The 25,947-nt window shown below is 40.3% G+C and overlaps 1 protein-coding gene across 1 annotated transcript in view; it reads left to right on the top strand.

The window, feature by feature from the left end:
* Positions 1–25,947, top strand: part of ELP3 (elongator acetyltransferase complex subunit 3) — a 625,666-nt gene that overhangs the window by 529,069 nt on the left and 70,650 nt on the right. The gene's annotated exons all lie outside the window — the stretch shown is intronic.

Below are 25,947 nucleotides of genomic sequence, written 5' to 3'. Positions count from 1 at the left end.
ACGAGACCTTCTTGTTCAAGGTCCGTTCGAACATCCGAATCTGGTCTCACTCCAACTGACTGCTTGGAGATTGAACGCTTGATCTTATCAAAGCGAGGGTTCTCAGATTCTGTCATTGATACTCTTGTTCAGGCCAGAAAGCCTGTAACTAGAAAAATCTACCACAAAATATGGAAAAAATATATCTGTTGGTGTGAATCTAAAGGATTCCCTTGGGACAAGGTAAAAATTCCTAAGATTCTATCCTTTCTTCAAGAAGGTTTGGAGAAAGGATTATCTGCAAGTTCTTTGAAGGGACAGATTTCTGCCTTGTCTGTGTTACTTCACAAAAAGCTGTCAGCTGTGCCAGATGTTCAAGCCTTTGTTCAGGCTCTGGTTAGAATCAAGCCTGTTTACAAACATTTGACTCCTCCTTGGAGTCTCAATTTAGTTCTTTCAGTTCTTCAGGGGGTTCCGTTTGAACCCTTACATTCCGTTGATATTAAGTTATTATCTTGGAAAGTTTTGTTTTTGGTTGCAATTTCTTCTGCTAGAAGAGTTTCAGAATTATCTGCTCTGCAGTGTTCTCCTCCTTATCTGGTGTTCCATGCAGATAAGGTGGTTTTACGTACTAAACCTGGTTTTCTTCCGAAAGGATTTTAGACAAACATCTTCTTTGTTTGTTGTTTATTCTGGTAAAAGGAGAGGTCAAAAAGCAACTTCTACCTCTCTCTCTTTTTGGATTAAAAGCATCATCAGATTGGCTTACGAGACTGCCGGACGGCAGCCTCCTGAAAGAATCACAGCTCATTCTACTAGGGCTGTGGCTTCCACATGGGCCTTCAAGAACGAGGCTTCTGTTGATCAGATATGTAAGGCAGCGACTTGGTCTTCACTGCACACTTTTACTAAATTTTACAAATTTGATACTTTTGCTTCTTCTGAGGCTATTTTTGGGAGAAAGGTTTTGCAAGCCGTGGTGCCTTCCATCTAGGTGACCTGATTTGCTCCCTCCCTTCATCCGTGTCCTAAAGCTTTGGTATTGGTTCCCACAAGTAAGGATGACGCCGTGGACCGGACACACCTATGTTGGAGAAAACAGAATTTATGTTTACCTGATAAATTACTTTCTCCAACGGTGTGTCCGGTCCATGGCCTGCCCTGGTTTTTTAATCAGGTCTGATAATTTATTTTCTTTAACTACAGTCACCACGGTATCATATGATTTCTCCTATGCAAATATTCCTCCTTTACGTCGGTCGAATGACTGGGGAAGGCGGAGCCTAGTAGGGATCATGTGACCAGCTTTGCTGGGCTCTTTGCCATTTCCTGTTGGGGAGGAGAATATCCCACAAGTAAGGATGACGCCGTGGACCGGACACACCGTTGGAGAAAGTAATTTATCAGGTAAACATAAATTCTGTTTTTCATGTTGCATACTATTCTGATAGTTGTTAGTCGAGGGTCTCTCTTGGTTGAGTGTACCTTCTCGTCCGGTTCGCATGGGAGATGTGAGTAGGTATCTTGGAACCGATAATCTCTCTGATGGTTTGTGCCTCTTCCGTCTTCCTTTCCTGAGTATGATTCTCGCTTAGGGTGGGTTGAGATCCCGGGTGAGACCAACTTTGGATCTTGTGGCTGGAGATTCGTTACTGATCTCTGGGCCTGGTCGTTACGGAGAATTTTTGTTTTTCCTTGTCCTTTGGACTTTCCCAGTCTGTTTGGTGCTGGGACTGCTTGCTCGAAGTAGGGGTCAGGAATTCTGACTGTACTGTTGAGCATCGACTGCGTTTCATAAGGAGCTACTGAGTGCTCCTTCCTTACGTGGGAGGCCTTGCGGTGGAACTTTTCCTCTGCAAGTTACTGGTTTTTCATTCTTGGTCAGGGTGCTGTCCTCCCTTCCCTGTTTTCTGGTTGTGGGGGGGGGGGGGAGTTGATCCACACTGTTTTCAGAGTTTCTTCTCTCCCATGAAGGTTCTGGTCCAAATTTCCTAACCACCTTGTTGACTAGTTTTTAAAGGCTTGACGCTTAGTTGGACTGCCTATCAGATGGAAGCCTGCAGATTTTGACTGGGGCGTAAACTGATATTCCTGTCTGTTTTGTCTGTTCTACTCGGGTGTTCAGTTTCTTAGTGCTGGATAGCGCTCGGTTGTAAGGTAGAGGGTTTTGCTTTTTGTCCTTCTAGGACTTCGGTTCTTGTTAGGGCTTTACATTGGTTCTTCGGGATCCATGTAGGAGGTGGTCTGGAACTTTCCTTCCGTTGCTCTTCTCTGTCGGTGGAGTATTTTCTACGCGACTTTGTTCTATTACAGCCTTGTAGTCAGCTCTTTTTGAGTTCTGCTAGGGGCTTCTTCCTTTGTTGCCCTTGATTTTTGGGGGTTTGTTTTGGTGGTCCTTTTGGACTTCCTTATCTTGTCCCCCTTCCCATTGATCATGGAGAAGTTTTCTTTGGAGGGTTTCGAGTCAGCAGGACTTTTGTCTCCTCAGAGGCTTTTGTACTCAGTTGAGTCTAGTGACCTGAGTGGTCTCTAGCAAGGATCTGTATGGTTCTGACTGATGGGCAGTTACTTGGTCATATTCCTTTTTTGTCCCTTCTGTGTCTTATTGACACTTTTTTTATCAGGTGTATGGGTTATAGCAGGCTGTGGTGCCCTCAGAATGGGCCGCCTTTTTGTTCCCGCCCGTTTAGCATTCAGTGTCCTCTATAGCTTGGGTATTGATTTTCCAAAAGTAATTAAGGCAGCTGTGGACTCTCCCCGTTTAAGAAGAAAAACTTAAATTATGCTTACCAGATAATTTTCTTTTCTTCTGACAGGGAAGAGTCCACAGCTCCCCGTCCGTGTTTTTTTTTTATGGGGCGGCCTTAATTTTTTTGTTCTTCTGGCACCTTTTTTCATCCTGATATTTCTCCTACTATTACTTGTTCCCTTGGCAGAATGACTGGGGGATGAGGGAATTGAGGAAGGTATTTAAGCCTTTGGCTGGGGTCTCTTTGCCTCTTCCTGGTGGCCGGGTTCTGTATTTCCCAAAAGTAATGAATGCAGCTGTGGACTCTCCCAGTCAGAAGTAAAGAAAATTATCTGGTAAGCATAATTAAAGTTTTTTTTATTGTTGTTTCATATCCCTTTAAGATGGACTATTGGTTTTGTATCAAACAATAATGACAGTAAAAGTGGTATTTACAGTGTGTATACTAGTTTGTTTAGCTTTTAGTATTATTTATCTATAAAATATATGTAATCCTCTTAGCAACATATTTCAAAATTGGTGCCTCTTCAAACCAAGGCATCTGCTATAACTCCAATAATCAGAAAACATGAAACTTTCACAGCACCTCTTATATTGTTAGGACAGCTTAAAAGACTCAGCCACATTTTGGGTGTCTACGCCCTTAATCATGGCAGAGACCCCCAAAACTTTGCTATGTCTTTTAAGCTGTCCTAATAGAGGGTTTTGGTGTACGTTACATGTTTGCTATGTATAAAAACAGAATTTATGCTTACCTGATAAATTACTTTCTCCAACGGTGTGTCCGGTCCACGGCGTCATCCTTACTTGTGGGATATTCTCTTCCCCAACAGGAAATGGCAAAGAGTCCCAGCAAAGCTGGTCACATGATCCCTCCTAGGCTCCGCCCACCCCAGTCATTCGACCGACGGACAGGAGGAAATATATATAGGAGAAACCATATGATACCGTGGTGACTGTAGTTAGAGAAAATAATTTATCAGACCTGATTAAAAAACCAGGGCGGGCCGTGGACCGGACACACCGTTGGAGAAAGTAATTTATCAGGTAAGCATAAATTCTGTTTTCTCCAACATTGGTGTGTGCGGTCCACGGCGTCATCCTTACTTGTGGGAACCAATACCAAAGCTTTAGGACACGGATGAAGGGAGGGAGCAAATCAGGTCACCTAAATGGAAGGCACCACGGCTTGCAAAACCTTTCTCCCAAAAATAGCCTCTGAAGAAGCAAAAGTATCAAATTTGTAAAATTTGGCAAAAGTGTGCAGTGAAGACCAAGTCGCTGCCTTACATATCTGGTCAACAGAAGCCTCGTTCTTAAAGGCCCATGTGGAAGCCACAGCCCTAGTGGAGTGAGCTGTGATTCTTTCAGAAGGCTGCCGTCCAGCAGTCTCATAAGCCAATCGGATAATGCTTTTAAGCCAAAAGGAAAGAGAGGTAGAAGTTGCTTTTTGACCTCTCCTTTTACCAGAATAAACAACAAACAAGGAAGATGTTTGTCTGAAATCTTTAGTAGCCTCTAAATAGAATTTTAGAGCACGGACTACGTCCAAATTGTGTAACAAACGTTCCTTCTTTGAAACTGGATTCGGACACAAAGAAGGTACAACTATCTCCTGGTTAATATTTTTGTTGGAAACAACTTTCGGAAGAAAACCAGGCTTAGTACGCAAAACCACCTTATCTGCATGGAACACCAGATAGGGCGGAGAACACTGCAGAGCAGATAACTCTGAAACTCTTCTAGCAGAAGAAATTGCAACCAAAAACAAAACTTTCCAAGATAATAACTTAATATCTACGGAATGTAAGGGTTCAAACGGAACCCCTTGAAGAACTGAAAGAACTAGATTTAGACTCCAGGGAGGAGTCAAAGGTCTGTAAACAGGCTTGATCCTAACCAGAGCCTGAACAAATGCTTGAACATCTGGCACAGCTGCCAGTCTTTTGTGAAGTAAAACAGATAAAGCAGAGATCTGTCCCTTCAGAGAACTTGCAGATAATCCTTTCTCCAAACCTTCTTGTAGAAAGGATAGAATCTTAGGAATTTTTATCTTGTTCCATGGGAATCCTTTAGATTCACACCAACAGATATATTTTTTCCATATTTTATGGTAAATTTTTCTAGTTACAGGCTTTCTAGCCTGAATCAGAGTATCTATTACAGAATCTGAAAACCCACGCTTTGATAAAATCAAGCGTTCAATCTCCAAGCCGTCAGTTAGAGGGAAACCAGATTCGGATGTTCGAATGGACCCTGAACAAGAAGGTCCTGTCTCAAAGGTAGCTTCCATGGTGGAGCCGATGACATATTCACCAGGTCTGCATACCAAGTCCTGCGTGGCCACGCAGGAGCTATCAAGATCACTGAGGCCCTCTCCTGATTGATCCTGGCTACCAGCCTGGGGATGAGAGGAAACGGTGGGAATACATAAGCTAGGTTGAAGGTCCAAGGTGCTACTAGTGCATCTACTAGGGTCGCCTTGGGATCCCTGGATCTGGACCCGTAGCAAGGAACCTTGAAGTTCTGACGAGAGGCCATCAGATCCATGTCTGGAATGCCCCATAATTGAGTTATTTGGGCAAAGATTTCCGGATGGAGTTCCCACTCCCCCGGATGGAATGTCTGACGACTCAGAAAATCTGCTTCCCAATTTTCCACTCCTGGGATGTGGATCGCAGACAAGTGGCAGGAGTGATCCTCCGCCCATTGAATTATCTTGGTCACTTCTTTCATCGCCAGGGAAGTCCTTGTTCCCCCCTGATGATTGATATATGCAACGGTCGTCATGTTGTCTGACTGAAACCTTATGAATTTGGCCTTTGCTAGTTGAGGCCAAGCTCTGAGAGCATTGAATATCGCTCTCAGTTCCAGAATGTTTATCGGGAGAAGAGACTCTTCCCGAGACCATAGACCCTGAGCTTTCAGGGATTCCCAGACCGCGCCCCAGCCCACTAGGCTGGCGTCGGTCGTGACAATGACCCACTCTGGTCTGCGGAAGCTCATTCCCTGTGACAGATTGTCCAGGGTCAGCCACCAACAGAGTGAATCTCTGGTCTTTTGATCTACTTGAATCGTCGGAGACAAGTCTGTATAATCCCCATTCCACTGTCTGAGCATGCACAGTTGTAATGGTCTTAGATGAATTCGTGCAAAAGGAACTATGTCCATTGTTGCAACCATCAATCCTATTACTTCCATGCACTGCACTATGGAAGGACGAGGAACAGAATGAAGTACTTGACAAGAGCTTAGAAGTTTTGATTTTCTGACCTCTGTCAGAAAAATCCTAATTTCTAAGGAATCTATTATTGTTCCCAAGAAGGGAACTCTTGTTGACGGGGACAGAGAACTTTTTTCTTTGTTCACCTTCCATCCGTGAGATCTGAGAAAGGCTAGGACGATGTCCGTATGAGCCTTTGCTTTTGACAGGGACGACGCTTGAATCAGGATGTCGTCCAAGTAAGGTACTACTGCAATGCCCCTTGGTCTTAGAACCGCTAGAAGGGACCCTAGTACCTTTGTGAAAATCCTTGGAGCAGTGGCTAATCCAAATGGAAGTGCCACAAACTGGTAATGCTTGTCCAGAAAAGCGAACCTTAGGAACTGATGATGTTCCTTGTGGATAGGAATATGTAGGTACGCATCCTTTAAATCCACGGTAGTCATAAATTGATTTTCCTGGATAGTAGGTAGGATCGTTCGAATAGTTTCCATTTTGAACGATGGTACCCTGAGAAATTTGTTTAGGATCTTTAGATCCAAAATTGGTCTGAATGTTCCCTCTTTTTTGGGAACTATGAACAGATTGGAATAAAATCCCATTCCTTGTTCTCTTATTGGAACTGGATGTATCACTCCCATCTTTAACAGGTCTTCTACACAATGTAAGAATGCCTGTCTCTTTATTTGGTTTGAAGATAATTGAGACCTGTGGAACCTTCCCCTTGGGGGTAGTTCCTTGAATTCCAGGATATAACCTTGAGAAACTATTTCTAGCGCCCAAGGATCCTGAACATCTCTTGCCCAAGCCTGAGCAAAGAGAGAAAGTCTGCCCCCCACTAGATCCGGTCCCGGATCGGGGGCTATCCCTTCATGCTGTTTTGGTAGCAGTGGTAGGCTTCTTGGCCTGCTTACCCTTGTTCCAGCCTTGCATTGGTTTCCAGGCTGGTTTGGGTTGTGAAGTATTACCCTCTTGCTTAGAGGATACAGAATTAGAGACTGGTCCGTTTCTGCGAAAGGGACGAAAATTAGGCTTATTATTAGCCTTAAAAGACCTATCCTGTGGGAGGGCGTGGCCCTTTCCCCCAGTGATGTCTGAAATAATCTCTTTCAAATCAGGTCCAAATAATGTTTTACCCTTGAAAGGAATGTTAAGCAATTTTGTCTTGGAAGACACATCCGCTGACCAAGACTTTAGCCAAAGCACTCTGCGCGCCACGACAGCAAACCCTGAATTTTTCGCCGCTAATCTAGCTAATTGCAAAGCGGCATCTAAAACAAAAGAGTTAGCCAATTTAAGTGCTTGAACTCTGTCCATAACCTCCTCATACGAAGATTCTTTACTGAGCGATTTTTCTAGTTCCTCGAACCAGAAACACGCTGCCGTAGTGACAGGAACAATGCATGAAATTGGTTGTAGACGGTAACCTTGCTGTACAAAAATCTTTTTAAGCAAACCCTCTAATTTCTTATCCATAGGATCTTTGAAAGCACAACTATCTTCGATAGGAATAGTAGTGCGTTTGTTTAGAGTAGAAACCGCCCCCTCGACCTTGGGGACTGTCTGCCATAAGTCCTTTCTGGGGTCGACTATAGGAAATAATTTCTTAAATATAGGGGGGGAACAAAAGGTATGCCGGGCCTTTCCCACTCTTTATTTACTATGTCCGCCACCCGCTTGGGTATAGGAAAAGCGTCGGGGGGCACCGGAACCTCTAGGAACTTGTCCATCTTACATAATTTCTCTGGAATGACCAAATTGTCACAATCATCCAGAGTAGATAACACCTCCTTAAGCAGTTCGCGGAGATGTTCTAATTTAAATTTAAATGTCACAACATCAGGTTCAGCTTGATGAGAAATTTTTCCTGAATCTGAAATTTCTCCATCAGACAAAACTTCCCTCATGGCCCCTTGAGATTGGTGTGAGGGTATGTCAGAACAGTTATCATCAGCGTCCTCTTGCTCTTCAGTGTTTAAAACAGAGCAATCGCGCTTTCTCTGATAAGTAGGCATTTTGGATAAAAGATTTGCTATGGAGTTATCCATTACAGCCGTTAATTGTTGCATGGTAATAAGTATTGGCGCACTAGATGTACTAGGGGCCTCCTGTGTGGGCATAACTGGTGTAGACACAGTAGGGGATGATGTAGTATCATGTTTACTCCCCTCATTTGAGGAATCATCTTGGGCAATATCATTATCTGTTGCATTACTGTCCTTACTTTGTTTGGACACTATGGCACAATTATCACATAAATTTAAATGGGGAGACACATTGGCTTTCATACATATAGAACATAGCTTATCTGATGGTACAGACATGTTAAACAGGCTTAAACTTGTCAACAAAGCACAAAAAAAACGTTTTAAAATAAAACCGTTACTGTCACTTTAAATTTCAAACTGAAAACACTTTATTACTGAATATGTGAAAAAGTATGAAGGAATTGTTCAAAATTCACCAAAATTTCACCACAGTGTCTTAAAGCATTAAAAGTATTGCACACCAAACTTCAGAGCTTTAACCCTTAAATTAACGGAACCGGAGCCGTTTTTACATTTAACCCCTATACAGTCCCAGAATGAGGCTCTGTCTATAACTAGAAAGGCCCCCATCTGAAAAAGGTGTCCAACACAGTGCCTGCCGTTTTTCTAAACGTTCCCCAAGATTATAATACCAATAATTAGTTAGAATCTGCATAATATGCCTAGTAAAGCAATTGTTTTAGCCCAGAAAAATGTCTACCAGTTTTTAAGCCCTTTTTGAAGCCCTTTATTCTTTTATGTTTAACTAAGAAAATGGCTTACCGGTCCCCATGAGGGGAAATGACAGCCTTCCAGCATTACATGGTCTTGTTAGAAATATGGCTAGTCATACCTTAAGCAGAAAAGACTGCTAACTGTTTCCCCCAACTGAAGTTACTTCATCTCAACAGTCCTGTGTGGAAACAGCAATCGATTTTAGTTACTGTCTGCTAAAATCATCTTCCTCTTACAAACAGAAATCTTCATCCTTTTCTGTTTCAGAGTAAATAGTACATACCAGCACTATTTTAAAATAACAAACACTTGATAGAAGAATAAAACTACATTTAAACACCAAAAAACTCTTAACCATCTCCGTGGAGATGTTGCCTGTGCAACGGCAAAGAGAATGACTGGGGTGGGCCGAGCCTAGGAGGGATCATGTGACCAGCTTTGCTGGGACTCTTTGCCATTTCCTGTTGGGGAAGAGAATATCCCACAAGTAAGGATGACGCCGTGGACCGGACACACCAATGTTGGAGAAATATATGTATACATGTGTGTTAGCTATTGATTAGTTAGCAAGGGTCCTTTTGTTCTGGGGACAAAAAAAATTTGTGAAATGGAAAAAAACCCCATAAAACAATATACTCATTTGACAAAATAAATCTGCATTATTCATTGCCAAATTCTTCCCAGATATGAAGGCATATTATTATGCAGCTTATAGTTTAATATCCTTTTAATTGAGAAGTTAAGACATCCTTGATATGTCACAAATTAATTACTATCTTGTGCACTGTACAAGACAAGATAAACTGTGGTTCATTTTTATGTTTCTATGTAGGAAAATAAAAACCCTGTTATAATAGGAAATGAAAGAGGATTGATTTTTCTTGGCAAATTAAATTGAATGATTTGGACTTGGAGAACTACAAGGTTAATTAGCCATTTTCTGCAGCTGTTTTTGTTAAAAACCCAGCTTACAATTTAGGTTTGACTCAATGACACCAGCGTAGTAGGGGTGCGGCTGTTCATTCATTAGCAAAATATTAGCTTCTCTCTGGGAGATCAATGAGATATAGTCACACCATCTGGAGACTGACACAGGCTATGAGTGAATATAAATAGAAAGTAAATATAATTAATATAATGTTTCCATTCAAGACAAAAAAAATTGATTAAGAAATAATTAGGTCATAAATTTTGTCCTTATTTTTCTTGAACAGCTTTGATGAAAAAAATACTGTTGATTAGAATAATGTTAAAGTGTTTTTATTTTTTGTTTTGTTTGTTGTTCATATGATTATAGAGCAATGTATCTCTCAAGACAATATTCTTTATGATCTAGTGTTTTCGTGCTGCCTATATTTATTAGCGTCACAACAAAAGTATTAAGACACTCTGGGGTACCCGCAACCAGCTTGAGAGTGTGACAATTATGTCTGTTAAAAGACTTGGATTTTAATAACCTTCATTGTATATTATTAATATACACTTCTTAGTTCACAGTATTACATTTTTAGATTATTGTACTGTATTCAAGTGAAGTGTAACACAAAGCTTGCATTCAAATGTATGGACTGACTCCTTTGATATAGCAGGTGTCTGATCCTACGTACTAGCATGCTTCACACTGCTATAGAAATACAAAATGTGTGGTGCCTCTCAGAATGGTTGCGTCACAGGATTGTCAAACTTGGAAAAAAAACCAGGAGAGGCAGCCGGAGGTGGGTTTTTAAAAGGAAAACAAAATGTAAGTTTTTGCTGTAAAAACTGTTTTTCATTATGAGATTGTGCTTGGTGTAACACTAATTTTCAGCTGTATAATGCTCTAAAGAATATTTCTGTTATATACCATCACTTTAATTATATTTTTGAAACTCATAAGTATGTTATGTTTAAATAGTTTTTATTGTTTTATATTTTTCGAAGAAAAAGAATACATAAATAAAATAATATAACATTAATTGTCTTTTCTTCTGTTGCTCTCTGAGTTGGGAAATACTGCGTTACATGTATACAGTGACATATAAGTTTCAGATAATTATATTGTAAAGGTATGAACATACTGTATTGTTGACTGGTCACATAAATATCATATCATTATGGTGTTGTTCACCCATGAGCAGTTCTATCGCAAATCCAACAGCAGGTTATCATTATATGAGCTGTGTCTAACATTCGTCATTAAACTGCATCTTCCAAGTTACTGGTTCTGCTCACTTCTTATATCTATATTACTCTACATAAATATATCTGGCTGAAACTTTTTTAACTAAGGGTAATCTCATGTACCCAGAAATATCCCATATCTTGAAATAGATTATCTGATAAACATAGGGTTGGGTAACTTGGAGTTAAAACATTAAGAATTAACAATTGAAAAGGGGGTTGCAGGGGTAGGGGGGGAGGTGGGAGTGACGACACATTGTTCCTTAGTCTATATTCTATGTATATCAATGAGTTTAGTTTGGTTATAGTTTGATGGCCACTTAGGTCTCTGATCTCCGGTTATCTCGCAGGGTTGAGGAACTATTGCTTATCCAGTAATACCACACTGCTTGGGTTGTTTCCTTGTTATCTAGTGTATTTGACGCTATCTCGTACATGGTGTATGTATATTGGATTTTGTTGTATATCTCTGTCCAGGTTGGAGCTCCAGTTTTCCAATATTTAGCTATGCATATCCTCGTGATTGTGCATAAGATCCTAATAAATGTATTGATATGTTTATGGTATTTACTGATATGTTCATGTAATAAAGCCTGTTGGATCGTGAGATTGATGTTTTCATCTAGAATCTGACTGAGGAAAATAGATAGTCTGTTCCATGTCCCCTTCACTTCTCTGCAGTCCCACCACATGTGTCTATAAGTCCCTATTTCTCCACAACCTCTGTAACATAACCTGCTGCCTTGTGGGTACATGTGGGCCGTTCGTGTTTGGGTTAAGTACCACCTATAGATAGTTTTAGTAACATTTTCTTTAAGATCTACACTAATCAGCCCTTTCCCCGCATTCTGAAACATTGATTCCCATTCTTTTATATCTTTACAAATAAGTAATTCCTGTTCCCATGCCAGCATAGTCAAAGTCTTGGAGGTGTTGTGGTTAGCCTGTATAGACACATATAGTAGAGATATGGTGTGTTTGTTGCGTTCTTCTGTTTTACAGAAGATTTCTATAGGTGTGGTGGTCTCTTCTCTAGGGTGTTTTAGGTATGTTTGTAAGATAGAGTGTATCTGTAGATACATATACCAGTGTAGTTTCAGTGGGTCAATCTTCGTCTGTAGTTGATTAAACGTCAGTATGTTTCTTCCTGTTAAGTAATCTGCTACTCTGTACAAGCCTTTGTTTTCCCATTTTTTAAGCTGAGTCCAGAGTTCTTCTGGCACTATGTATCTGATTGGTATTGATAGGGAATACTGCTGTAAGAGTTTATATTTCGTTTTCCCTGTCTTCCAGGTCTTTATAGTGATGTTTGCGGTGTAAGGTTTAGGTGTCTTTCCGTCTCTCTGTGCCCTCCCCGGGTCCCAGATAATTAAATCTGCCTCATCCCAACCCCCTATTTTCGCTTCCACCTTGGGCCATATAATTTCCCTCGACCTTTTCAAGAGTAGTGAGTTCTGAGCTAGTCTGGCTGCATTGTAATAGTCTATTAGGTTTGGTGCTCCAATGCCCCCGAGCGACTTGTGTCGTTTTATCTCCCCTAATGAAGACTGAGATTTCTTTCTGCATTGTTTCCAAATCTGTTTTTATTATTTTTATAGGGAGGGTTCTGAATAAATATAGTATTCGTGGCATGGCATTTATTTTTACTGCCGCTATTCTACCTAGCCATGAGAACTTAAAGCTCTTCCATTTTGTCAGGTCCCGTCTTATTTGTCTAAATAATGGGATGTAATTTACTTTATATAGTTGAGTGGAGCAAGTTGGGAGCTGAATTCCCAAGTATTTTATTCCATTTAAAATTAAATTGCGTTTCTAATAATGTTTTAGTTTGTTGGGGTATCGCAATGGGCAAAGCTTCACATTTGTCTGGATTGATTTTAAATCCCGAAATGGTTGAGAAATTCTTTATTGTCTGATAGAGATTAGGTAAAGATATTAATGGATTCGTCAAAGTCAATAAAATATCATCAGCAAAGAGAGATAGTTTGTATTCTGATGCCTTTATTTTAACTCCTGATATATCTAAATGTGAACGAATCGTAACTGCTAGTGGCTCTATACATAGTGCAAAGAGCAATGGGGACAGGGGGCACCCCTGTCTGGTACCGTTACGAATTGGGAAGGATTTCGACTTATATCCTGTTGAGGAGACCTGGGCTTCTGGACGCGAGTATATAACTTTTAAGGCTTTTATGAATGCTCCCTCAAAACCCATGTGGTGTAGTGTTAAGAACATATAGTCCCAATCTATTCTATCAAACGCCTTCTCCGCATCCAAAGATAGGAGCAGAGAAGGCGTTCGTGTCTCTCCTAAGAATTGTATTAAGTTAGTAACTTTTCGGATGTTGTCTGGGGCTTCCCTATCCTTGATAAATCCCACCTGGTCTGGATGAACCAAGTGGGGGATGATGTGCTTAAGTCGATTTGCGATTACTTTCGTAAATATTTTAAGATCCTGATTTATGAGAGATATTGGGCGGTAATTCTGGCATTTTTTGTGGTCTCTTCCTGGTTTGGGGATTACAACTATCTTGGCAGCTAGTAAATCTGGGGGGATATCTCCTCCTTCTATAATGTGATTACAGAATTTCACCAGGTGTGGGATTAGCGAATTTTTAAATAATTTGTAATATTCGGCTGGAAAGCCATCGGGTCCTGCCGCTTTTCCCGTTTTAAGATCTTTGATGGCTCCTAGTATTTCTATTGTGGAAATGGGGGCGTTAATTGTTTTTCTCTGTTCTGTAGTCATATTTGGTAATTGAGTGTGGGAGAAAAATTTTGAAGACAGTGACTCCGTTTCTTGATTACGTATAACTTTTTCCCCATTATATAGTTCCCCATAGTACCTTGCGAAAGTGTCTACAATTTCTTGCGGGTGTGAGGTCGTAGTGTTGTTAAGTGTCTCAATTAGCGGGATCGCGGAGGCCTTACATCTTTCTCTAATTTTGTGTGCCATGTATCTATCGGGTTTGTTCGCGAATATAAAGTATTGCGCCTGGATTTTGTGAATGGCTCTAGTAGCTTGTGTGTGAAGTAGTGTAGCTAGAGCAGATCTTTTAGTTTGGAGTAGCTTTAAGTTAGCTTTACTTTTGTTATATTTGTGTCGCCTTTCTAAATCCTCAATCTCTGCGTGGAGCTGTTGTAATTGCTGTCTATATTTCTGAACCTGTCTTGCTTTTTCTTTAATTAGTATCCCTCTTAGGACCGCCTTGTGTGCTGCCCATGTAATCCCTGGGTTAGTTGTGGTGTCTGTGTTTATGTGCCAGTATTCGGTTAATTGTTGTAATACATTGTCGTGTATTTGGGGATTTTTGACGCAAGATGGGTCAAAAGTCCAAGTTCTGCTTCTGTCTGGATCACTGATGCCGTTAATCTGTAGGGTGATTATGGAGTGGTCAGACCACACACAGGTGTGTATCTGGGAACTATTCAGTAGAGGTTATAAAATCTGACTCACATATATATAATCAAGTCTGACATAGGTTTTGTGTGCTGCCGAGTAGAATGTTGTGTCATCTGTCTGACCATACATGGTACTCCTTGTCTCTATCAAAGAGTGGGGAAGTAGGATGTCTCGGATTGACTTGACAATACGATTGTGTCTGGCCTGTTTATTGGTCAGAGGTTTGGTGGCGGTGGGGTTAATAGGTAGCATAGTGACATTAAAATCCCCGGCTAAGAATATTTTAGTATGTGACCATTGTGTGAGTAAATGTGATATATGATGAAAACATTTGTGTTGACTCTCATTTGGTGCGTATATATTGCATAGTGTAATTTCTGAGTCTAATATTCTACCTCTGACAATCAGGTATCTCCCATCAGTGTCTGTTATTATGGCTTCTGGAGTAAAATTGAGTGATGAATGTATCAAAATGGATGTGCCACTTTTTTTAGACCTTGCCGTGGAATGATAGTGAGTGTCAAAGTGTTTTGCCCAATATTTTGGGATGTTATCCTTAAGTAGGGGAGTTTCCTGGAGGAACAGTATATTAGCTTGTAGGGACTTGTATTGTGTCATTGCTATTCTTCTTTTAACGTTAGTGTTCAACCCCCTCACATTGTGGGATAATATCTTTATTTTAGGGTTCATAATGTGGTGTCTATGTGTGGATGTTGTAAAAGGAAGTATTTTACCTTTGATTCACTGGGTTGGATACCTAGCTGAGTTGTGGTCAGGAGATCAGGATTGCATGTAGTGGTCTCTGCTGTGTCATCACTGGAGGGGGTGAGGGTGTCAAAAAGAGAAAACATTATTAAAGTTAGAATAAACAACATTTTATAGTCCTCAACAGTAGGACCTGTAATTAATAGTCCGAAAAGAAAAGAAAAAAAGTCTTGAGAATAAACCCAAGTAAGTCTATCACACTGGGAGAAGATTACTCTTCACCACATTATAAGGCCTTTGTAATCAGAACTTCCAAAAGAACTTTCTTGAATGGAGTCCCATCGTAATGTCCCCAACTAGGGATGAAGTAGGAAAAGTCTCATCTCCATATATTTTAAAAGCAGGTTACATTTTCCACGTTCTTTGGTTCTCTTAGTCATTCTGCTCTGTGTTTTCCCCTTGTAGGGGGTATCTAACTGATATATCTATAGTTCTGAATTTTGGTTAATCTTCTTAGGAAGTTTTGCCTCTTGTTTCTTTAGTTTTCTGTTTCTTATGGCTGATCTTTTGCCATTTAGGCAGTTCTGGTTGCTTGCCTGAGTCCTTGTTATTCGTTTGGTTCGTTGTTGCAGCTGGAATATTAGGTATTTCTAGATCCAGAATCTTGCAGATTTCTGGGATGTCCTCTGGGTCTTTCAGTGTTATCGTCTTAGTGTCTTTTATTATATGTAAGGCAAATGGGAACCCCCATCTATATTGTATTTGGTGTTTTCTAAGGATAGTGGTAAGAGGGCGTAGGGTCCCTCTCCTCTGTAATGTTCTCACACTCAGATCTTAGTAGAATTGGATAACATTTCCTTGATATTTGAAGGTCGGGTGTTTTCTTGCAGCTTGCAGGATTTTGTCTTTATCTGGAAAAAATGTTAGTCTGATTATGATGTCTCTCGGTGGTAGGCCTGGTTTAGGCTTTAACGCCCTATGTGCTCTCTCAATGTGAAAGATATATTCCGCTGGAGAGTTTGTAATTTGAGTGAAGAGCTGGGTAAGGTATGTAGGGATTTCCGTGGGAGTGATTTCTTCTGGGACTCCTTTGAGGCGGATGTTGTTCCTCCTGCTCCTGTTCTCCAAATCTTCCATTTTATCATGGAAGTCTTCTAGCAGTTGTTGTTGAGTAGACATGGTTTGCTCCATATCATCCATTTGATCCACCATAGCATCCTTTTGATCTTCCAGTGTCTCTAATCTATTACCCATCTCAAAGAGGTCAGATTTGATTTCAGATAGACTACTTGTCACGGATGAGTGTATGGAGTCGATTTTTTACCCATAATTTCTCAAAGTTATCAGCAATGTCTTGTTTGGACACTAGATTTTTGAGGTCAGCTTTTGTCAGTGGGCTATTGTCATGTATTAGCTGATGAGAATCAGTGTCAGATTCCTCATCCGCCTCCATGTCTGGAGGTTGTTTACTTGTTTGGGAGGTTTTAAAAAAGGTTGACATAGCTGATGATTTTGTTGTTTTCTCCCCTTTAGTTGATCTTTTAGAAGACATCTTGTAGATAAAGAAAAATATATAAGATAGATATTCAGTTTACTTATAAGTGCTATGTTGTGGAAACACCAGTGGTGTAGGAGGCAACCTATTATTTCTTCTTATGTGGTTATTCAGGCAGGTAGTAGCTGATAGATTGCATTTAACAAGAGGCCAAGTCTATGTTGCTATATCATGTTGATAATGGCCTAAATTTGTTTCTTTAAACCGCTAAAGCATCATCTCTCCCAGTATAATTTGAGGGGTTGCTTACATTTTAGATTAAAGAGAATTGTCTGCTCCTTTTCTTTTAGTAGTCTTTACTTTAGGATTAATGGACAATCTCCTCCACAGAGGTCCGCAAAACTGTGCTGATTTTTGCAGCAATGGTCCTTGCTAAGATATAAATGTTTGTAGCAGCTGTAGTGTTGCAAGCATCAATATGGCCTTTATGTAAATTGACTCTAGGTTTATTAACTCCAAGTCCAGACTATTACGGTGCTTATTATTTATTTTTGGTATAAGGTGATTTGTCTGTCCCACACTTAAATTTGTCCGCACTGTTTATGTAATTGGACTTACTTTCAGCTTTCTCCGGTATGAATGGCTGCACCTCTCCCCAGTCTCCACTCACCGCCTTACTGCATGCTGTTAGAGATGGATCAGCTGGTTTCGGGAGCTCCGTGGTGCTTGCAGGGCCTGTCGGGTTGTAGCCAAGATGGCGGCTTTTCGCGCCACTACTCTCCGCCTCAGATGTCGCAGCTCCCCCAGTCAGCCTCAGATTCTGACACCTCACGATCAGCCTATCGGCCGTGTATGGGTGAGTAGTCCGGCCCCGGGTCACCTGAACCGGACTCCCACCTTGTCTCAATGTTCTGCTCTACGTTTCTCTGTGCATACAGGACTTCGCCTCTTCCGGCTAAATCCAAAGTTATTGCGGCGGCCTTAAAGTGGAGCTCTGCTCCTCCGGGGTGTAGAGTGATCAATCCACTGGGGTTAGATGCCGCGCCTGCGGTAAGGTAATAGGAAGCGGGTGATTGTAAGGCTAGTTGGCTGCACTGGATTCACTTACGCTCTGTGCTGTATCACTACTGCGCTGCTGACTGTTCGAGCGTGATCTTTAAATAAGTAATATTGGCGATAGGGCAGCTGTAGTTTGTGTCCCCTCTGTTGTGATAGCCAAATATGTTAAAATTGTGCCAAATTAAACAAGGTTGTCGACCTTTCTTTTATCAATTTTGCGGAGCCTCTGAAAAGTGCTGCCATTCAGCTCGGCAGTTGACTCCGCCCCCCAACTCATAAGTATGTTAAAGGGACAGTCTAGTCAAAATTAAACTTTCATGATTCAGATAGGGCATGCAATTTTAAAGGGACACTGAACCCAAAAAAATGATTTTGTGATTTAGATAGAGTATGCAATTTTAAGCAACTTTCTAATTTACTGCTATTATCAAATTTACTTCATTCTCTTGGTATCTTAATTTGAAATGCAAGAATGTAAGTTTAGATGCTGGCCCATTTTTGGTGAATAACCTGGGTTATTCTTGCTGATTGGTGGATAAATTCATCCACCAATAAAAAAGTGCTGTCCAGAGCACTAAACCAAAAAAGCTTAGATGCCTTCTTTTCCAAATAAAGATAGCAAGTGAACGAAGAAATATTGTTTAATTAGAAACTTGCTTAAAATTGCATGCTCTTTCTGAATCACAAAATAAAAATTTGGGTTCAGTATCCCTTTAAACAACTTTCCAATTGACTTTTATCATTAAATTTTCTTTGTTCCCTTGGTGGTATTTTTGAAAAGCTAAACCTAGGTAGACTGAAACTAATTTCTAAACCGTTGAAAACCGCAGTTAGACAGTACTAGATCATGTGTGTGTCATATAGATAACATTGTGCTCACTCCTGTGGAGTTATTTAGGAGTCTGCACTGGTTGGCTAAACTGCATGTTTATCAAAAGCACTGAGGTAAGGGGGCAGTCTGCAGAGGACTGGATACAAGTTAATCATAGAGGTAAAACATATTAATATAAACATGTTGGTTATGAAAAACTGGGTAATGGGTAATAAAGGGATTATCTATCCTTTTTAAACAATAAAAATTCTAGTGTAGACTGTCCCTTTAAGTGTGTAAGTGTGTCACAAAGCAAAAAAAAAATAATAGTTATACTCTGCATTCCTATGAAGGACCGAGGGGAAGACTAGGACTTTATAGGTGGGCAGTGAAAAATCTTTTCTCAGTGTGGAAGTGTCACAGGCCTCCCAGGTGAAATGTGAATTTGTCTGCCAGTCCCCTGGTCTACAGTGTGCTGCTCCTTTTGTTACATAACCATCTTCAGGTAAAATACAGATGTATCTGCCAATCGCCTGGGTTGTAGAATGCTTTTCCTTGTGAGATCCTTGGTACTATGCTTGCAATGCCTTTGATGGGCCCGTCTGTGGCTGAGGTAAGCACAGTGGATGAAGATGCTATCAGGTAAGTACATTGAACTTTCATAGCCCGCTGGCTATTAGAATGAACAGGTACACATGATTCACATAGTCTGGGGGCATATATTTATATGCTACACATTCTATAGCAGTTTTAAGGCACTTTTAGGAAATTATAAAACTTTTGTTAAAATGAGGTTACTGTCTCTAAGTTTAGCACAACCTACTTTAGAGCTTTCAAGAGTTACTGGAGATCTTAACCCAGCCTTTTTTATTCACCTGCATTGTATTTTGACATCTGACTTTTGCTTTAGCACTCACTGGTAGCGAGAAAGCACTAAGGGTTAACCTTTTTATAGCGCCTTCCTATCTTTATCTTTTCCTGTTCATGTAGCACTGTAACTATATTACCATGTTGGGAGAAGTCAGGTCCAGTGGAGGTGGTGAGATACTTTGAATAAGAGCTTTTCTCAAATATGGGGATAAAATTATTGAACCATGTGTTTGTGTGTTAAAGGGACAGTCTAGTCAAAATTAAACCTCATGATTCAGATAGGGCATGTAATTTTAAACAACTTTTCAATTTACTTTTATCCTCAAATTTGCTTTGTTCTCTTGGTATTCTTAGTTGAAAGCAAAACCTAGGTAGCCTCATGCTTGAAGGCCGCCTCTTATCTGAATGTATTTGACAGTTATTCACAGCTAGCAGGTGTTACTTCATGTGTTCCATATAGATAACATTGTGCTCATGCCCGTGGAATTACTTATGAGAGGGCACTGATTGGCTAAAATGCAAGTCTGTCAAAAGAACTGAAATAAGGTGGCAGTTTGCAGAGTCTTAGATACTTAGATACAAGGTAAATACAGAGGTAAAAAAGTGTATTAATATAACCGTGTTGGTTATGCAAAACTGGGGAATGGGTAATAAAGGGATTATCTATATTTCTCCAACATTGGTGTGTCCGGTCCACGGTTTCATCCTTACTTGTGGGATATTCTCTTCCCCTACAGGAAATGGCAAAGAGAGCACCCAGCAAGAGCTGTCCATATAGCTCCCCCTCTGGCTCCGCCCCCCAGTCATTCTCTTTGCCGCTCTGAACAAGTAGCATCTCCACGGGGATGGTAAAGAGTATGTGGTGTTAGTTGTAGTTTTTATTCTTCTATCAAGAGTTTGTTATTTTAAAATAGTGCCGGTTTGTACTATTTACTCTAAAACAGAAATGGATGAAGAGTTCTGTTTAAAGAGGAGTATGATTTTAGCAGCAGTAACTAAAATCACTTGCTGTTCCCACGCAGGACTGTTGAGCCCAGAGAACTTAAGTTGGGGGGAACAGTTTGCAGACTTTTCTGTTCAAGGTATGATCAGTCATATTTCTAACAAGACATGTTAATGGTAGAAGACTGTCAGTTTTCCCTTAAGGGGTAAGTAAGCCATTTTCTTAGACTCATAACAGATTAAGGCTTACAAATGGGCTATACACTGGTTGACACTATTGTGGGCTAAATCGATTGTTTTATTTCATATTTTAATGGCATTTAGAGTGTTTTGTGCACTTAAAAGCACTTTGGGAACGTTTTTTATCGCCTGGCATTGAGTTAGACGGCTATTTCAGTCAGGAAGGCCCCTTCACTCTGGTATGCAGAGGAAGGAGGCCCCGTTTTCGCGCCTCAATTGCGCAGTTTACTTCCATGGCAGTGCATGCAGCTTCATGTGAGGGGTCCTGTGGCATAGTAAAACGGACTCTGGAAGGTTTATTTCATTGCTGAATAACTCTCAGGGAAGGTAAAAAGCCGCAGCAAGGCTGTGGCTGTGATTGTAGTGTACTAAAATTGTCTAATTGAACAAATAGCTCCGGTTTGCTCATTTTAAGGGTTAGAGTCTTGAAACTTGGTGTGCAATACTTTCAGGGCATTAGGACTCTGGGGTAAAAATTTTGTAAAAATCGGACATTGCCTTCATTGTTTTTCAATATATCAGAAATAAAGTGTGCCTGTTTATTATTTAATTTAAATAGTTTTTTATTATTGCCCATAAAACATCAACAATAATACTGTGACAGAGAGAAAAACTTATGTCAAATTACACAGGCCAAACATGTTAAGATTTTCAAATTTCACAAGATATATAAACATATAACAGTTGGAAAAATGATTCATTGTAGGGGAGATCTCTCATTGTAGAGTCTCTTAAGTGTCCAAAAGCATAGTGTCCCAAGAAGCTTTACATAAAGGTCCATAACTTAACCATCGAGGACCCATGCCAGCACAAGCTTTATCATTGTCTGTTTAGCTATTGATTGGGCAATTGGTTTTCGACACATGCTCCCTCAAGGTTTCTTATCTTTTTCTCAGATAGTGATATATTCTCACCAGGGAGCATCTTTATATTGGGGGTAACAATGTTAAACGTTTTTGATCACATCAACTATTGTAACTTAACCATAACCGTTAATTCTACTAATAACCTGGAACATAAATAATAAGAGTAATAAAAAGAAAAACAAAAAAGATAATAAAAATAAAAACAAACAAAAAAAAAAAAAAAAGAAAGAAAAAAAAAAAAAAAAAAAAATCAAGGAAAGTAGTGTGTCGTCACTGTACCTTTATCTCTTATGTTATCTAGAGATATCTTACTCATCTAGCCTCATTTTATAATATCCTATTCAGAGCTGTCAATTATCCTTCTATCACCTCTATCTTGGCCTTGTTTGCCCTTCCTTCAACTTGCTGCATTCTCAACTGCTCTAGATCTCTTGTATGTATTACTCTCCATTATCCAATAATACCAGATCTTCTGAAATTGGGATTCTGTATTCTGTATAAATGCAGCTGACTCATACATCAGATATACTGAGTGGATTCTAGCTAACACTTCTGACCACGATGGAGTATCAACCTTCCAATACTTAGCTATGGCTATTCTCGTTGTGGTGCATAAAATTCTAATGAAGGTGTTGATATGTTTGTTAAGTCTCGGTATGTTTTCATGTAGCAGGGCCTGAGCAGAGGTGAGAGAGATTCTTTCATCTAATACCCTACTCAGCAAAGAGGACAATTCGTTCCATACATCCCTAACTTTTGGACATTCCCACCACATGTGGATATATGATCCCCGTATCCCACAGCCTCTATAGCAAAAGTTAGAGCTCACAATTCCCATACGGGCCGTCTTAGTAGGGGTCAAGTACCATCTGTAGGATGTTTTAAGCACATTTTCTCTGAGATCAGCACTAATAAGTCCCTTACTAGCCTGGTGCAGAGTCTGTGTCCATTTATCTAGGTCCAATTCCTTATCTAAGTCTGTTTCCCACTGTAACATTAACCTAGTTTTGGTGTTGGCTCTCGTTTCTTGGATGGAGATGTAGAGTCTAGATATCGCTCTTTTGGACCTAGTATTTGAAGTGCATAGTTGTTCTAACTCAGTTAGCCGATAACAAACTGTGTGCTGTGAGAGGTAAGTCCTTATGGCTGAGGTTACCTGAAGGTATAGAAACCACTGGAGTGGAAGAGGATCCAGTCTCTGCTGTAGCTGGGTGAAGGTCATTATCTTACCCTGAAGTTGCATGTCAGCCACCCTGTACAACCCCTTGTTCTCCCATTTCCCAATATGATGCCTAAATTCCTTATGTATGATGTTCTTTAAGGGCCTAATCACTGTGTGTGCAGGGAGTAATATCTCTGTGTGACTCAATTGTTTCCACTGGTGTCTAGAATATTGCGTGATCCTGTTCTGAATTAACTTGCGGTCGCTATAGGTTTCATCTCGCCAGAGTATGTCATCTGGGTTCTCCTGCCCTGCCAGTTTTGCTTCTAAGATAGGCCAGAGCACTTCATTTTGCTTTCTACTTAGGATTGAGTCTTGGGCTAACCTTGCTGCTTTATAATAATCTAGTAAGTTTGGGGCCCCCACTCCTCCCAATTGCCTATGTCTGTTTAGAATTTGACGAGGGATTCTCGGGTGTTTGTTGTCTCTCAGGAAACTATGAATGTCTCTCTGTAAATTTACTATATCTGGGGTCACAATCTTAATTGGAAGCACCCTGAACAAATAAAGAATTCTGGGTAGAATCGTCATCTTAACCGCGGATAATCTACCATACCATGAGAAACCCATCTTACTCCATTTTCTCAAATCTGATCTCATGGTTTTAAGCATCGGGGCGTAGTTTGCCTCATATAACTTAGACGAGTGTGTTGTCAGTTTTATACCTAAGTAGTTAAGCCCATTCGGTACCCATCTGAAATCAAAATTGGCCTCAATTAGTTTTATAGTGTGTTTTGGTAATGATAGTGGGAGTGCCTCACACTTCTCTGCATTAATTTTGTAGCCTGATATCTGGGAGAATGAGTGTATTGCTTGGTAGACATGAGGGAGCGATACCAATGGCCTGGAGATAGTGAGCAACACATCGTCCGCAAATAGAGTGATTTTGTGATTAAAAGTACCTATCTCCAGGCCAGTTATATCTGGGCAGTTGCGAATATAGGCCGCCAATGGCTCAATACAGATTGCGAATAATAAAGGTGAGAGTGGGCATCCCTGTCTTGTACCATTTAGGATGGGTATATTATCTGATTGGTGTCCAATTGCCCTGATATGTGCTGTAGGTGATGAGTATAATCCTTTAATAGCTTGTAGAAATCTATCTTTAAAGCCTAGTTCTGTCAACAGTGTTATCATATACCTCCAGTCAACCCTATCAAATGCCTTCTCCGCATCCAACGAAAGGATCAGAGAAGGCACTTTGTGGTCCCACAGAAAGTCTATAACAGATACCATTCTACGAATATTGTCTGGGGCTTCCCTATCCTTAATAAATCCTACCTGATCGGGGTGTATTATTCTGGGTAATATATGTTTCAATCTGTTGGCCAAAATTTTCGTTACTACTTTAAGATCTTGGTTGATTAGGGAGATTGGACGGTAGCTAGAACAAAGAGTAGGGTCCTTCCCTTGTTTTGGGATGACCACTATCTTAGCTCGTAGCAATTCTGGGGGTATCTCTCCTCCTTCCATTATGTGATTCGCAAACACCAATAAGTGGGGGATTAAGATGTCTTTGAACGCTTTATAATATTCTCCAGAGAATCCATCAGGCCCCGGAGCCTTACCCGGCTTAAGGTCCTTAATGGCACTGATCACCTCTGCCTTTGTAATTTTGGAATTCAGAATTGTATTATCTTCGTCAGTGAGTGGTTGTAAATTTGCTTTTAGTAGGAAAGACCTAAACAGCTCTCTTGTTTCCAGCGTCTGTTGCACCTTCGTGCCATCATATAGATCTCTATAAAACTGGGCAAAGGCGTTAACAATTTCTTGGGGATGGGAGGTTAATCTGCCAGACGTAGTCTGAATAGTTGGTATGGAGAGGATTTGGTAGTTATCCCTGATCTTTTTTGCAAGATATCTATCGGGCTTATTAGCAAAAATAAAGTAGTTAGTTTTCAGTTTCTGTGCTGCCCTAATAGATTGGTCATTAAGAATATTATGTAATTCTTGCTTTTTATTGGTAAGTTTATGTAAGGCTATTTTTGAGTTAGTTGCTTTATGAGTTTGTTCGAGTTTAGCAATCTCAGCATTTAATCTTCTAATTGTAGTCTCTTTTTGTTTTTTATACGTTGCTTTCTCCTTAATTAGCATCCCCCTGATTACTGCCTTATGTGCCGCCCAGGGTATAATAGGATTTACTGTCGTGTCTATATTAATCTGCCAATATTCTTTTAAATTTTGTAATACTTTGTCTTTTATGTGTGGGATTTTAATACAGGTTGGGTCATAGGTCCACGTTTTGATCCTTCTCGGGTCAGTTAAGTCACCAAAACAAAGTATAGTCGAGTGGTCTGACCATACACAGGGCAGGATATCTACTGAGTGTAGTGTCGGCTGAATAATTTGGCTTGTAAAAACATAGTCAATTTTTGAGTAGCTGTTGTGGGCTGCTGAGTAATAAGTGGTTTCTTCCCTCCCTCTATTCATCAATCTTCAAGTGTCCTGCAGCGTGTGTTGGTTTAGTGAATCTAAGATATTTTTTGCTGTTACTCCCTGTCTCTGTTTTTTTTTTGGAATGTAGAATAAGAGTCTGTTTAGTCAGTGTCTGCAAGTCAATGTTAAAGTCCCCTGCCAATATAATTCTCCTTCTAGACCAACCCGTCAACAGATTAGAGATCATGTTAAAGAATTTATCTTGCTGTTCATTAGGGGCATACACGTTGCACAAAAGCACCTCCTCCCCCCCCAGCTGCCCCAAAACCAACAGGTATCTGCCCTCCTTATCCGATATTGTTTCCTTATGTATGAATGGGATCGAGGAATGAATTAGGATAGAGACTCCTCTTTTCTTTGCATCTAATGCAGAATGAAATTGCATTGGATAATCTCTTGCCCAATATTTGGGGATAGTGGTTTTTAAAAAATGGGTTTCTTGAAGATAGATAATAGTGGCCCTCAACTTTCTATAATTTGACATCGCTGTTCGCCTTTTTACATCGGTGTTTAAGCCTCTCGCATTGTGCGAGAGTAAGACTATTTTAGGTAATGACATAACAAGGAATTATCTGTAAGTGCGTGTTTATCTTAGCGCTATATGTATGGAGGTCATGTGGTTGAGTCATACCGCCCCCGGGAACTCTTGTACCTGTATATGTGAAATACTCCCACCTCTGCTCAGAGAACCTTCTCGACCCTTCAGGGTTCCAATCCCTTTGTAAGACAGCTTTAGTAGATGAGACTATAACCCTTGTACAGTGATTCGTACATCTATTTGAGAAAAAAATAAAACATAACATAAAGAACAGTAACTTATAAAAACAAACATTTCGATTGAACATATAGCCAACCAGGAGTTAGGTAAACCTTAAATGCTATCCTAACACAAATTGCTAACATTACTTTACTCCTAAGGAGTGAGGAAACTCATAGTAGATCCCCAGATCTTGTCTCCCGTCAACCTCTCAGGTTTCAGCCTATCCGAGAGGGACAGGAAACAACTTGAAGTGAGTCCATCCCAG

Source organism: Bombina bombina, chromosome 4, assembly GCF_027579735.1.
Source record: "Bombina bombina isolate aBomBom1 chromosome 4, aBomBom1.pri, whole genome shotgun sequence".
Classification (NCBI taxonomy): Eukaryota; Metazoa; Chordata; class Amphibia; order Anura; family Bombinatoridae; genus Bombina; species Bombina bombina.
This window is presented reverse-complemented; position numbering and strand designations above follow the sequence as displayed.